At 37.1% G+C, this 15,039-nt stretch overlaps 1 long non-coding RNA gene and 1 pseudogene across 1 annotated transcript; one reads left to right on the top strand and one right to left on the bottom strand.

Annotated features, from left to right (window-relative positions):
• Window positions 1-2,330: 2,330 nt before the first annotated feature.
• LOC120230578 lies at window positions 2,331-3,589 on the bottom strand (annotated as a pseudogene).
• Window positions 3,590-4,390: 801 nt separating this feature from the next.
• Window positions 4,391-13,344, top strand: LOC120232226. The gene is made up of 3 exons (XR_005528521.1): window positions 4,391-4,557; window positions 9,243-9,310; window positions 13,300-13,344. It is a non-coding gene; the product is annotated as an uncharacterized LOC120232226 (long non-coding RNA).
• Window positions 13,345-15,039: the final 1,695 nt, after the last annotated feature.

Here is a 15,039-nt window from a genome sequence, read left to right as displayed (position 1 = left end):
ACAGGCTCCAGGCTCTGAGCTGGCAGTCAGCACAGAGCCCGATGCGGGGCCCGAACCCACGAACCGCGAGATCATGACCTAAGCAAAAGTCGGACGCTCAACCGACTAAGCCACCCAGGCGCCCCTCTTCTGCCTCTTTATGTCTGAAACACTTGGCCAAGGTTTCATGCTTTTTGTTTTTAATTCAGAATTTAGTGATTTCCAAATGCAAAGCGCAGGACATCTCAAGAATGGGATTAATCATAGGATAACAGGAGATAGTGCAGATAGCCTTGATGAATGGCCTCAGTTACTACTGGAGCTGGAAACCTGGAACCACCCTAGACTCCTTCATCCCTTCACCTCTGATGTCTAGTGGGCCACTATATTTCACCAATTCTGACTTTTTCCTACTTATTATTTTTTCAAGATTTAATTTCTTAAAAGCAATTTTAGGTTCACAGCACAATTGAGTTAAAGGTACAAAGGTTTGCCATTTCCTCTCTGCTCTCAACATGAATAGCCTCCCCATTATCAACAGCCCCTCTCCCTGAGTGGTACATTGGTTTTAATTGATGAACCTGCAATGACACATAGTAATTATCCAAAGTCCATGGCTTACATTAGGGCTCACTTTTGGTGTTGTACATTCTATGGGTTTGGATCAATGAATAATGACATCCATCCATCATTATAATATCATACAGAGTATTTTTATTGTCCTAAAAATCCTCTATGCTTTGCCTACTCAACCCTCCTCTACAATTCTGACTCTTTAATGCCTTCTGCCTTCACCACGTCTGTCTGGCTCAGGTCACCTGTACCTCTCATTTCATCACTATAAGAATCTCTAAACTGATGGCTCTGCCTCCAGTGAGGCTTGCCTTCTGTAATGCAGCCTGCACCCTGGGGGAGCCTATACAACCTTTCCAAAACAGAAATATGGTAACTCCTTCCACTACTTAAAATCATCTTATTTCTCCTCATTGCCTCAGAGAATGCCTAGACTTCAGGTAGGAGAATTATCACTCCCTACCTTTCACATTGTAAGTGTTCCTAGACACCTCCTTGCACTTCAGCCCATGACAGCAGTTGAACTTGCCATAATTGTCATTTGGAAAATGCACAGTGCCAGAAAATACCATGACTTTCAAATGTATCTGAATTTTTAAAATCATTATAAAATTTATTTCTATTTTAAAATAGTAGCATATATATTGAAAATATTTATTCATTGAACAGTCAAAAGTCAGTGCACATAAGAATTTGAAGACTTCTTCCACATAACTTCATGACCCTCCAAAAGTCTCTGAGGGCTCACAGGTTGAAGATGATTGGCTTAGAACTTAAATTCCAAACTTCTTCCCTACAGCTCTCTCTCTTTTTTTTATATTAAATTATTTTAATATTTTTGGGGCGCCTGGGTGGCTTAGTCGGTTAAGCGTCCGACTTTCGCTTAGGTCATGATCTCGCGGTTCGTGGGTTCGAGCCCCGCGTCGGGCTCTGTGCTGACTACCAGCTCAGAGCCTGGAGCCTATTTCAGAGTCTGTATCTCCCTCTCTCTCTGACCCTCCCCTGCTCATGCTGTCTCTCTCTCTCCTAGAAATAAATAAAAATATTTAAAAAAAATTATTTTAATATTTTTTATCATTGTAATTTATGACATAAACAAATGCACAATTTATTCTGAATGTTTTGTAGTAGCGTTTGTTTCTATTAGAAATATGAATTGCAGTAAAAAGGGGAGAAAAAGATCATTTAGTATTATAAAGAATCACATTTAAAGGCAACTTGATACAGAGTCCAGTGACCTTTTCATATACCTGAAATATAAACTACAATCATCAAGTCTTTTAAAATTCCTGATTCCAAACAAGTATTCTTTATATATAAAAAAAAGTCCAAATTGACTTTTGCATTCAACATTAGTTAAATGAAGGCACTCAATAGTTTTCATAACTATTTTGTAATAAAATAATCTTCACCTACTCTTATCACAGTAGTGTGAGGATTTCAATTCTAAATGTAGGAAGGTCTGTGAAGCCTAAGATGCTACAATTAAACCCACTGGCCTCAGTACAATGAATTTTTTTTCTGCTGAAGTTTCAGGTGAGTATATGTTATAACCAAGTTGTTCCAAAATAAAGCTTAAGCTGTGGTCAGGAAGTATAAATGTTACTCTGGAACTGTTACTCTTCTGTCATTGCAGAGGAGAAATGTTCTGATGTGCTGGTAGGTTCTGGTCTTCTGGGCCTCCAAGCTGCACACGGTCTACCTTTTAGAGAGGTGGCACCTCTAAATGCGGGTAGTAAGCTGGTCACCCACTTCCACCCAATCTAAGAAGAAGACTTTCCTTCTCTTTCTTCATTCCTGGATAGCAAGAGGCTTACAACCTCAACAGTCACTGTGACTTTGAGCTCCTTTCTGATGATGAACATTAATTTCTTCATAAACAGCTTCTGTAGTGACAACAGGAGCCAAGGGATCAAACTCTATTACCTTGTAGTAATTGGGTGGTTGGAGATCATTCTCTGTCATTGCTGGATGACTGGTGGGCAAGGATAGCAGTCTCTGGCTTGACAGTGTTGCTGGAACATTCTGCACATTAAGTGGCTGTAATAGTACTGAATTTGAATATTCTGGGAAACTCTCATACGTATGATTTGCAGTGATGTTCTGGCCAGTCCTTTGGGCAAACAGGGGTGTTTCTGTATCTTCCAAGGCTAGCAAATCCACCTGTGGATGAAGACTGGGTTTCAAGTTATTTGTTACAACAGGACTCAGGGAGCTGAGATTAAAGTCTGAAGTTGAGCTTTCATGGAGTTGAGTTCTCCCAGAGTCGCCTTCGGCATTGGAGGGCTGAGCCTTGGGTCGATGAGATCACAGGATGGGGCAGAAGATCTGCTGATAGTATTGGCATTTTCCATCTGGTTCCTGTTTTGCTCCAAAATCCTTTGTTGGTTCTGAGTAAATTCCTCACATCCAAGGATGGCACTATTCAAATCCTCATTCACTTGAATTAGCTCAATCGTTATGTCTTCATTCTATACCACCACAAGCAGATCCATGATCCTCCCCTGCACCTCCCAACACATCTTATAAAGCTTCTGCAGAAGCTCTATGTCTTCATGGTCTTCAGACCCAGGAATGTTCTCCATCAGTATGGCAGACATCACTCTCACATTCATTTTCACCATATCCAATTCACTGTGCAACTTTCCAATCTGTTCTAGAACCAATGTAATAGTAAAACTCAGGGAACAATCACAGAAGGAAGAACTGGTGCGGATGGAACAGATGATGGCAGGTTCAAGGACATCTGAGCTGTTTCTTGTCTTGCTATTTGAACCTCTGCATCTGAGGGAGGAAACTAAACACCTTTCTTAAGAAGGTCAAGGTACATTTCTTTCACTTCACTTACATCCACACCTCCTGGGAAACTTGGTGACCAAGTCTTAATGAAATTCAAGATTCTATTCTGAATTTCTATAGGTAAGATCTATGTGAGATTCAGCAGCTTAACTAGACTATCTTTAATGAATTCCTTCTTCACAATCAGAGACTGGAAACTTGGACCACAGATATGCATATACATGTCAATAAGTGACAAGGTAAGTTGGATTTCTTTATGATAGTAGTTTTTGGAAATCCTTTTCTTCAAAGCTTTTACTGCATCTTTTGGCCCATCATGGGCAGTGTTAATTATGTCACAGATGTGCATAAGCTGGCTTCAATCTTCAGTCTGAACTCTGGCAAATGTAACCTTTTCTGGTGGGAAAGGTGGTTGAGAAGATTGGAGAATTAGAACCTGTTCTTCAGAACAGGGCCCTGTGCCCACAGACTGCTCCCATGTGGCCAGTTCCAAAGGCTTCAGGTTATTTGTGTTGCATCTTAATTTCCAGATAAACTTTTCAGAGCATGCACAGCTGTAGTTATTTCATAGTAAAACTGGGCTCCTCTTGCCCTGGGGGTAGTAGCTGGTTAAGAATTCTTTCTTCATGGGGTGGCTGAGTGGCCCAGTCTGTTAAGCCTCAGACTCTGAGGTCATGATCTTACAGTGGGTGGGAACGGACCTGACAGCATGGAGCCTGCTTGGGATCCTCTCTCTCTCTGCCCCTTTCCCTGCTCCTACTCTCTCTCTAAAACGGAAGGAAGGAAGGAAGGAAGGAAGGAAGGAAGGAAGGAAGGAAGGAAGGAAGGAAGGAAGGGAGGGAGGGAGGGAGGGAGGGAGGAAATCTATCTCCATTGGTTACACTCCTTCAGAGCCCAAGTGTGTAAGCCCTGCTGGAGACCTGTGCCTGATCTACAGGTGCCTCCTGGCGCAACCGCAGAAATCCAAGCTCCAGAGGCCCATAGAAGCTCCGTTACTGCGATACTTGGGAGCTCGCGTGATTCAGGGGGAGAGCCGGAAGACGGCGCCCACCGGCGGCTGTCCCGGAGAGTATTTCAACGGGCCTCCCTGGCTGTGTGTTGGGCCACTACCATCTTGAGACAAGTAAATACACCTCCTATCACAGAAAGTTCAGGCACTTTTCAGCCTGCTGCTTCTGCGCTGGACCCTGGGGCCAGTGAGTTCAGGTGCGCGAGCCGTTTGGAACCATTTCTCAGTTTGCGCTTGCTCTCCTGGATAGGAGCCCTTTTAGCTTTCAAAGCAAGATGTTTTTGGTGGTGTCTCGCAGGGGCAGGTCCTAAAATCTGAGGTTCCTCACGTTGGGTTCAAGTCCTTGGCTCTGGGGAAAATCTCTCCGACAGCTCCCTTAAAGGACGCCTTTTCTCCCTTTCCTACCTAGGGCTCTCCTAAAGTGCACATTATCTTCCTACATACATCTAAGCTCCAGCCACGGGGATCTCTTGTTTCTCCAGAGCATGCCAGAACCTCTCATACCTTCTCAGAGGGTCTCTGCACCTCCCCCTTCCTCTGGTGAATGCTTACTCCTTTTTCAAACCTTGTATCAAATGTCACCTCCTCTGAAAAGGCCAGTAGTTTGCTACTCTTTTCTTCTATAAAACTCAACTAGCACCAAGTTTAATGTGTTGTAATTATATGTTGATACATTTTTCTCTCCCTTTAAATTTTGTTTTAATGTTTTATTTATTTCTGAGAGAGAGAGAGCAGGGGAGGGTCAGAGAGAGAGAGAGAGAGGGAGATACAGAATCTGAAACAGGCTCCAGGCTCTGAGCTAGCTGTCAGCACAGAGCCAGATGTGGGGCTCGAACCCACGAGCCGTGAGCTCTCCCTTTATAAGCTCCTTATGCAAAGATACCTTGTCTGTTGTAACATCTTTGTGCCCCATCCACTAAGGCCACTCTTGCAATTGGTAGGTGCTTAACAAATGTTAGACTAATAATGGATGAAGGAGCAGCTTTTAAAGAGATTATATGGAAACCAACTTGACAATAAACTATTTAAAAAATAAAGAGATTTGATCCTCGAAGTGTAGACGTGCTCACGGGAGAGGGCCCTAGGTAAAGAATGTGCATTTTAACACAGTCCTGGGGGAGCAAACCAGGAGGGATGTGTGACACATGGATACAGTCTTTTCCAGAGAGCCTCATGAGCCCTTTCTTCTTATCAGAGGTGGTTTTCCATTCTGCCTGTGGTTAGGGAAGGTAGCCCAGTGGACTGTTCTTCATCTCATGGAGAGCTTGGCCCAGAGATCCCAACTGGCTCAGGATAGAATGAACATTTGCTGGTAGCCAGCACCCTCATAGTCTATCATTTTTCATTAGGATGGAGAAAATCCCTTGTGGTAGGGATCTAACCTGTGTAGGATCTAATTTGCTGCCCAAAGAGGCAGATAATATCAGCTATATCCATAGGTGATGGAGAGAGCAGGGCAAAGACTGTCTTCCCAGCCAGCTGCTGCATTACCTACCTCCCCCCAAAATTCAAATTCAACCTGGAAGCAGAGAGATAAGATCTGCTTATCTCCCCCTTGCTCAGGGTCCGTAAACTCAGTGAGATTGGGGGTCAAGAGGCTTGCAGTGAAGTCCCAGTTCTGTCATTGAAATGAAAAATAGGATAAGAACATAGGTAGGCAAACCGTAAGGAGACTCTTAAATACAGAGAACAAACTGAGGGTTGCTGGAGGGTTTGTTGGTGGGGGATTAGTTTAATTGTTTTTTTTTCTTTAAGGAGGGCACTTTTTGGGATGAGCACTGGGTGTCTTATGTAAGAGATGAATCACTGGGTTCTACTCCTGAAACCAAAGCTACACTCTATGTTAACTTGAATTTAAATAATAATAATAAAGAAATACTATGTGATATTAAAATTTTATTTTTTCTTTAAAAAAATTTTTTTAATGTTTATTTTTGAAAGAAAGAGAGAGCATGAGCAGGGGAGCGGCTGAGAGAGAGACACACACAGAATCTGAAGCAGGCTTCAGGCTTCGAGCTGTCAGCACAGAGCCTGATGCGGGGCTCAAACTTGTGAACCATGAGATCATGACCTGAGCCAAAGTCAGATGCTTAACTGACTAAACTACCCAGGCACCCCTCTTTTTTTCTTTTTTTAAATTTATTTTTGAGAGAGAGAGAGCAAGTGAGGAAGAGGCAGAGAGGGGTTGATCAGAGGATCCGAACTGGACTCTGTGCTGACAGCAGAGAGCCCGAAGCAGGGCTTGAACTCATGAACCACAAGATCATGACCTGAGCCAAAGTTGGATGCTAAGCCAACTGAGCCATCTAGGTTCCCTTTAACATTTTAAACATAAGTATTATATTTATACAAAAAGAATAATTATAATGTATGCTTATAAAGAAGAATAACAATCTGTGTTACCATCATTCAGCATAAGAGATAGAACATTGCCAAGACTTTTGACTTTTTCTTCATGCCTCACTGCAAGCCCATACACCTTCCTAACCTTGTGAGAGGTAACCACCATTTTCATTTTATGTTAAGTTTTCCCTGGCTTTTAGAATAATTCTTCTATATAGATAAGCACAGAAGTGATATATATGTTTATGCATCTTATACCTGGATGCCATTCTGTATATATTCTTCTGTGACTTGGTTTTTTTTGTCAGTCAGCATTGTGCTTAATAGTTATTAACTCATTTTCACTGCTATATTATATCCCATTGTATGAATATACTATAATTTTCCTGAAAGTGGATCTTTGGATTGTTTCTAATTAATTGATGTTTTAATAAGCTGCTATGAACTTTGAAGCAAATCTTTGTATGGACAGATGTATTCATGTCTCTTAGGTAAATACCTAGAAGTGGAGTTGCTGGGTTGTATGTAAAGTGTACGTTTAACACAAGAAACTTCCACCTTGGAATCTGAGAATTCCGATTAGCAATATCAGTCTTGGTAGTTTTAGCTATTCTGAGGGATGTCTAGAAGCATCCATGTCACTGTGATTTTCATTTTAATTTTCTTGGATATTAATGATGTCCAACATATTTTCATGTACTTATTTTCTATTATATATCTTCTTTAGCGACATGTCTGTTCCAACCTTTGTCTGTGTTTTAAATTGTATTGTTTTGTCTTCCTGTTGAGTTGTAAGGATTCTTTATATATGCCATATATGAATTTCTTTGTCAGATACACACATGCAAATATTTTCTCCTAGTCTGAGGCTTGCTTTTGACTTTTTAATATCATCTTTTGAAGATAAAAATTTTTAATATTGATGCAAAAACAATTGGCTAATTTTTCTTTTATAGCTTGTGTCCTTTGTATCCTAAGAAATCTTTCCCTTCCTTTAGGTCATAAAGATTTTCTTCTGGAATTTTTTTTTTCAAGGCTTTGACATTTTATTTTTACTTTTATTTTTCAATAGTTTATTGTCAAGTTGGTTTCCGTATAACACCCAGTGCTCATCCCCACAAGTGCCCTCCTCCATGCACATCTCCCACCTTCCCCTCCCTCCCATCCCCATCAGTCCTCAGTTTGTTCTCAGCATTCAAGAGTCTCTCTTCTGGAAGTTTTATAGTTTTCACTTTTATATTAGCTGTATGATCTTTTTAAAGGTAATTTTGTGGGTGGGGTAATGACCAAATTCACTTTTTTCCACATCAATATCTGGTTGTACCAATGCCAGATATTGAAAAAGCTACTTTTCCCCCATGGAATCACCTTGACATCTGTATGCAGAATAATGTCTGAATAATGCCTCTCCCCCCGCCCCCCAAGGATAGCCATGTTCTAACCTAACATGTAAATATTAGGTAACATGAAAAGGGTAATTAATATTACAGGTGGAATTAATTTTGCTAATAGAGTGACCTTAAAATAGTGAGATTATTCCTGATGTTCTGGATTTTTCGATGTAATCAGAAAGATCCTTAAAAATGGAAAAAAGAAACAGAATAGAAGTTAGAGTGATATAATGTGAAAAGTATTTAACCCAGCACTGCTGAATTTGAAGGTGGAAGAAGGGTACCATAAGCAAAGGATTGAGGGCATCCTCTAAAAGCTGGAAAAGACAAGGAAACAGATTTTTTCCTAGAACCTGTAGAAGGAACATAGCCTTGACTTCATCTCTGAGTTGTGTTGGATTTCTAATTCACAAATCTATAAGATAAATGTGTGTTGTTTTAAGCCACTAAATTGGTGGTAATTTGTTATAGCCGCAATGGAAAACTAATATGGCACCATCAATTGACCATATACATGTGGATCTATTTCCGTACTGTTCCACTGATCTATATGTTTACCTTATACCCCTTATGCAATGCCCAATTTCCTTGCTTACTATACCTCTATATTTAGCTTTATAGTAAATCTTAAAATTAGATTTTGTAAATCCTCTATTTGTTCTTCTTTTAAAAGATAGTCTTTGTTGCTCTAGTTCCTTTGCAAGTCCATGTAAATTTTAAAATAATCTTTTCAGTGTTTATATAAAATCCTCTTAGGATTGTTACCGGGATCGCATTGAATCTGTAGATCAGTTTGGGGAAAATTGACAAACATCCAAACAATATTGAGCCCTGATCCACCAACATGAAATATCTCTCCATTTGTTTTAGTCTTCTTCACTTTGTTTTTATTTTGTAGTTTTTAGGGTATAGGTCTGAACATATTACATTTATACTTAAGAATTTCATGTTTTGTGATTTTACTATAAGTGGCATTGTTTTTCTATTCCAATTTTTAATTGATTTGGCAGTTATGTAAGTACAGTCTGTTTTGTATCTTGATCTTGATAAACTCACTTATTAGTATTGGCGGATTATTTTTATACATTGCTGAGGATTTTCTACTTAGAACTTTTATTGTCCTTTTTTGGATGTTTTATATTGCTTAGGACCACCAGTACAAAATTGGATTGAAGTAGCGAGAGAAGACATCTTTGCCTTGTTCCCGATTTAGGAGGTAATGCATTTAGTCTTTCACTACTAAGTATGATGCTAGCTGTAGACTTTTTAGTAGATGTGTTTATCAGGTTGAGAAGGTTCCTTTTTATTCCTGGTTTGATGAGATACTGTGTCATGATTAGGTCTTGAAGTTTTCAGATGTTTTTTTCTCTATCTAGAGAGGTGATAACAGGATTTTCTCTTTTATTTTGTTAATATCCTGAATTACATAGATTTTTTTTCTTAATGCTAACCAATATTGTCTTTCTGGAATAAACCTCAATTAGTCAAGATGTATTATTTTTCTATATATTGGTGAATGGAATTTGCTGGTGTTTTGTTAAGGATTTTGTGTCTATGCTCACAAATGAGATTAGCCTATAGTTTGCTTTTCTTGTAATATCTTTGTCTGGTTTGGTTCATGGTAATTCTGGACTCATAAATAATTTGGAAAGTGTTTCTTCTTATTCATTTTCTGAAAGATCTTGTATAAAGCTGGTATTATTTTCCCCCTTAAATATTTTATAGAATTCACCAGCAAAACTATCTGAACCATCTGTTTTCTTTGTGAGAAGGCTTTAAATTAAGAAATCAATTTCATTAATAGACATAAGACTATTCAGATTCTTGCTTCTTTTTAAGTGAACTTTAATATATTTTGTCTGTCAAGGAATTTGCCTGTTTCATCTCAAGTGTTGACTTTGTTAGCATAAAGTTAATAGTATTTCCTACAGGATATGTACTGATAGTCCCTCTTTATTCCTGATAGTGGTAATTTATATCTTCTCTCTTTATTTTTTGATCAAGCTCACTATAGTTTTATAAACAATTATATTAATTTTCTTCAAAAACCGTATTTTGATTTTATTAATTTTCTAAATTTTTAGACTATTTTCTATTTCATTAATTTCTTTTTTTAATTTAAATTTTAGTTAACATACAGTACAATATTGGTTTCAGGTATAGAATTCAGTGATTGATCACTTACATACAACACCCAGTACTCATCATAACAAGTATCCTCCTTAATACCCATCCCCCATCCATCTCCTTCCATCAACCCTCAGTTTGTTCTCTATCATTAAGAGTCTCTGTGGTTTGTTTCCTTCTCTTCTCCCCCCATGTGTTCATCTGTTTTGTTTCTTAAATTCCACATATAAATGAAATAATATGATATTTGTCTTTCTCTGATTGACTTATTTTGTTTAACATAATACATTCTAGCTCCATCCATGTCATTGCAAATGGCAATATTTCATTCTGTTTGATAGCTGAATAATATCCCATTATATATATATGCCACATCTTTATCCATTCATCAGTTGATGGATGTTTGGGCTATTTCATTAATTTCTGCTCTTTATTATTTCTTTCCTTCTACTTACTTTGCTCTTAATATGTTCTTTTATATTTTCTTAAACAGAAGCTTAGGTGACTGATTTTAGACCTTTTTTTCTAGAACAAGCATATGAAGCTATACATTTTTCTTGAAACACTCTTTTGGCTGCATCTCACAGATTTTGATATGTTTGGTTTTTGTTTTCATTCCAGTCAAAATATTTTCTAATTTATCTTGTGATTTTCCTCTTTGATTAGGGTTATTTAGAAAAGTTCACTTTAATTTCCAAATATCCATGAATTTTCTAGGTATATTTTTGTTAGTAACTTCTCATTTAACTTGCTTGTCTTCAGAGAATATACACTATATGATTTCAATTCTTTGGAATTTGTTATTAAATTTGTTATTTATGGTTTATCTTGGTGAATGTTCACTGTAAAATTGAAAAGAATATTTGGTCTGAGGCTGTTGCAAATATGGTTCTATAAATACCAGTTTTTTGATAGCATTATTCAAGTGTTCTATACTTGATATTCTGTCCCTTTGTTCTATTCATTACTGAAACATGACTGTTGAAATCTCCAACTATATGGATTTGTCTGTTTCTCCTTTCTGTTCTGTCATTTTTTGTTTCATGTATTTTGAAGCTCTGTTATTATGTGTTGTTTAATTTCCATGCATTTATGAGATTCCCATTTTCCTTTGTTATTCTGTTGTGATTGGGAAAGATACTTGAAATTGCTTTCAGTCTTCCTAAATTTGTCAAGACATTTTTTGTGATTTAGCATGTGATCTATCCTGGAGAATTATCTGTGAGCACTTGAGAAAAATGTTTATTCTGCTGCTGTTGGGTTGAATGTTCTGTTTATGTCTATTAGGTCCATTTGGTCAATAGTGTTGTTCAAGTCTGCTCTTTCCTTATTGATTTTCTGTTTGGGTGACCTATCCTTTATTGAAAATGTGGTATCAAAATCTCCTACTACTATTGTATTTCTGTCTATTTCTCCCTTCAATCTGTCAATGTTTACTTTATGTTTTTAGGCCTTCTGATGTGGAATGCATAAATATTTATAATTATTCTATCTTCCTGTTCAACTGATTCTTTTATTCAATTGACCTTCTTGGTCTCTTGTGACAGTTTCTGACATAAAGCCCATTTTGTCTGCTATAAGTATATGTGTATACCATATTGTACACTATTTTGTCTGATATAAGTATAGCCACCCCTGCTTTCTTTTGCATATAATATCTTTTTTCACTCCTTCACTTTCAGCTATATGTGTCTTTAAATCTAAAGTGAGTCTCTAACAAATAACATATAAGTGGATTTTTTAATTCCAGCCACTTTATATATCTTGATTGGTGAGCTGAATTCATTTACATTTAAATTCATTATTGATAGATAAAGACTTGCCATTGCCATTCTGTTCATTGTGTCTGTTTTATAGTTCTTTTGTTTTTCTTTTGCTGTCTTCCTTTGTGATTTGATTTTTTTGTAGTGATATACTTGGGTTCTTTGCCTTTTTTTTTTTTTTTTTTTTTACTAATATACTAATCTAATATAGACTTTTTCTTTGCGGTTACCATGGGCATTGCATAAAACTTATTATTATTTTAACAATCTATTTTAAGCTGTTAGCAATCATACACAAAAACTCCACATTACTTTTACATTGTGTATCCATTAACAAATTTTTGTGACTGTAGTTATTCTTATACTTTTTGTTTTAACTTTTATACCTGTGTCTAAAATGATATATAAATCAACATTGTAGTATTATATTATTCTATATTTGTCTTTACATTTTCCTGTACTAGTGGGATTTATATTTTTGTGTTTTGTTTAGCTTTACCTCATTTCAACTTGAAAAATTCCCTTTAGCACTTGTAAGGCAGGGGTACTGGTGACAAATTCCCTCAGTTTTTGTTTGTCTGAAAAGTCTTTGTCTTTCCTACATTTTTGAAGGACAGTTTTGCTGGGTGTAATATTTTTGGTTTGCAGGGTTTTTGTTCTTTTAGCAGTTTGAATAGATCATTCTACTTCTTTCCTGGCTTCAAGGTTTCTGCTAAGATATATTCTAATTGTCTTATAAGGATTCTTTGTATGTAATAAGTTGCTTTTGTCTTGCCACATTCAAAGTTCTCTCTGTGTTTATTGACAACTCAATTATAGCATATCTTGGTGTAGATTTCTTTACATTCAATCTATTTGGAGTCTTTTGGGCTTCATGGGTCTGATATCTATGCCCATCCCCAGATTTGGAAAGTTTTCAGCTATTATTTCTTTAAATAAGCTTCCTGCTTCTTTCTCTTTCTCTTCTCTTTCTGGGACTCCCATGATGCACATATATATATATATGTATATGTATATGTTTATATGTATATGGTGTACTATAAGTCCCGTAGCCCGTAGGCATTCTTCACTCTTTAATTGTTCTTTCTTTTTTTTTTTTTTTTCAGATCACTTGTCTTTGGATTTACTGATTCTTTTTTTTGGTTTGATGAGTCTGTTGTTGAAGCTCTCTATTAAAGTTTTTAGTTCAGTCATAGTATTGACTCCAAAGTTTCTTTTTGGCTCTTTTTAATGTTCTCTATCTCTTTATTAAACTTCTCAGTTTGCTCATGTATTGTTTTCCTGGTTTCATTTAGTTGTCTGTGTTCTCTTACAGGTCATGAATATTTTGAATTCTATGTCAGTTGCCATTTCTTTAGGGTAAGTTATTGAAGCTTTATATTGAGCCTTTGGTGGTGTTATGTTTCCCTGAATCTTAATGATTCTTATTGTCTTTTGTTGGTGTCTGAGAATATGAAGAAGTAGTCATCTTTTCTAGTCCTTACAGAATGGCTTCAGCGGGGAAGGCTTCACCAGTCAGCCTAGCCAGACTCTGAAGGCCAGGTGGCAGAACCCATGGTGTGGAGGGGGCGCAGACCTGGTGTTGGGGTCCACAGGTGGACAGAACCTTGCCAGAGTCCACAGGCAGGTTCACTTTCTTTTTCCCCTGTGGAGTAACTTGAGACAAAGGGATAGAAATCTCTTAGTGCTCCTTTATGTTGGGTTATGGGAAGGGTGATGTAGTTGAATAAAAACTATTCTTACATGGATTGATACTTCTTTTATCATTTCTGTGGTCCACTGGGGTGCTGCAGTCTCTCTACTGAATTCCAGAGCTTTCATAAGATATGTTTATCCATGGATAGCTATTAAAGTGGTGTTTTTGTGGGAAGACAAGGACTAGAATTTCTTATTCCTTCATCTTTCTGATGTCACTCCAATCTTTTCTTTTTAAATCCAGTCTGACAATCTCTGTCTTATAACTGGAGTGCATAGACTATTTATACTTAATGTAATTATCAATATGGTTAGGTTTAAATTTATCATCTTGTAATTTTTTTCTTTTTGTCCCATCTGCTCTTTATTTCTTTTTCTTTTTCCTACCATCTTTTATATAGAGTTCTCTCTTATTTTTTAGTATTCCATTTCATTTATATTTTGGCTTATTAACTATACCTCAGTGTTTTAAACTTATTTTTAGTGAATACCCTGGGATTTATAATATGCTTCTCTAACATTTTATGTCTGATTTAAGAATTTTATAATGTATTATACTTTCAACATTGTTGTGGGTTGAATTAGAGCTTACATTGCCTTGAAGAGACTTTTGTTAAAAATACAAAAAAAGATTCTGGTGAGAGCTCAAAAAGGAAAGATTCTGTTGTCTTAGAGAATACATATATAATTGTGAATAGAATTTTTCTAAAAATATGAATGTTAAAGATGCTTTTGGTGAGTTCTCATACAGAAATGAGGGACATGTTATTGGAAACTGAAGGAAAGGCAATCTTTGTTATAAAGTGGCAAAGAACTTGGATGAATTATGTTGTGTTGGATGGAGAGCAGAACTTATAAGTGATGAATCTGGATATTTAGCTAAGGAGACTTCCAAGCAAAGTGTTGAAGTTTCAACATGGTGTCTCCTTGCTGCGAGAAGACAGAAATAAATTGAGGAAGGAGCTATTAAGCAAAAAGAATACAGCACTTGATTGGAAGAATCTCAGCTTATCCAGATAAGTATGCTCTGGAAATGGGGCCAAAGGTGTAGCAGGACATCCATTTACCAAAGAGACTAGGAATGTGACTGATGGACCCATTCATCCTTCTCCGCATAATCCAAGAATAGACATGGTGTTATTTAGGAAAAATATATGGAGGCATCTCTTGTCTGATAGCTTGCTTTCCCAATAATTGCACAGGAGGGAAACCAGAGTTTTGAGAATTTTATATCAACAGAAACACTGCCAACCTGGACTGTTCTTGTTTTATTTATTTTGAAGCAATACCATGTGCATACAAGGTTAGAATTATTTAATCTTTCTAGTGAATTGAACTTTTATCAATATGAAATGACTCT

This window comes from Hyaena hyaena, unplaced genomic scaffold (genome assembly GCF_003009895.1).
Source record: "Hyaena hyaena isolate Hyena2069 unplaced genomic scaffold, ASM300989v1 scaffold_3, whole genome shotgun sequence".
Classification (NCBI taxonomy): domain Eukaryota; kingdom Metazoa; phylum Chordata; class Mammalia; order Carnivora; family Hyaenidae; genus Hyaena; species Hyaena hyaena.
Note: the sequence above shows the minus strand (reverse complement) of the source record. Positions and strands in the feature narration are given on the sequence as shown.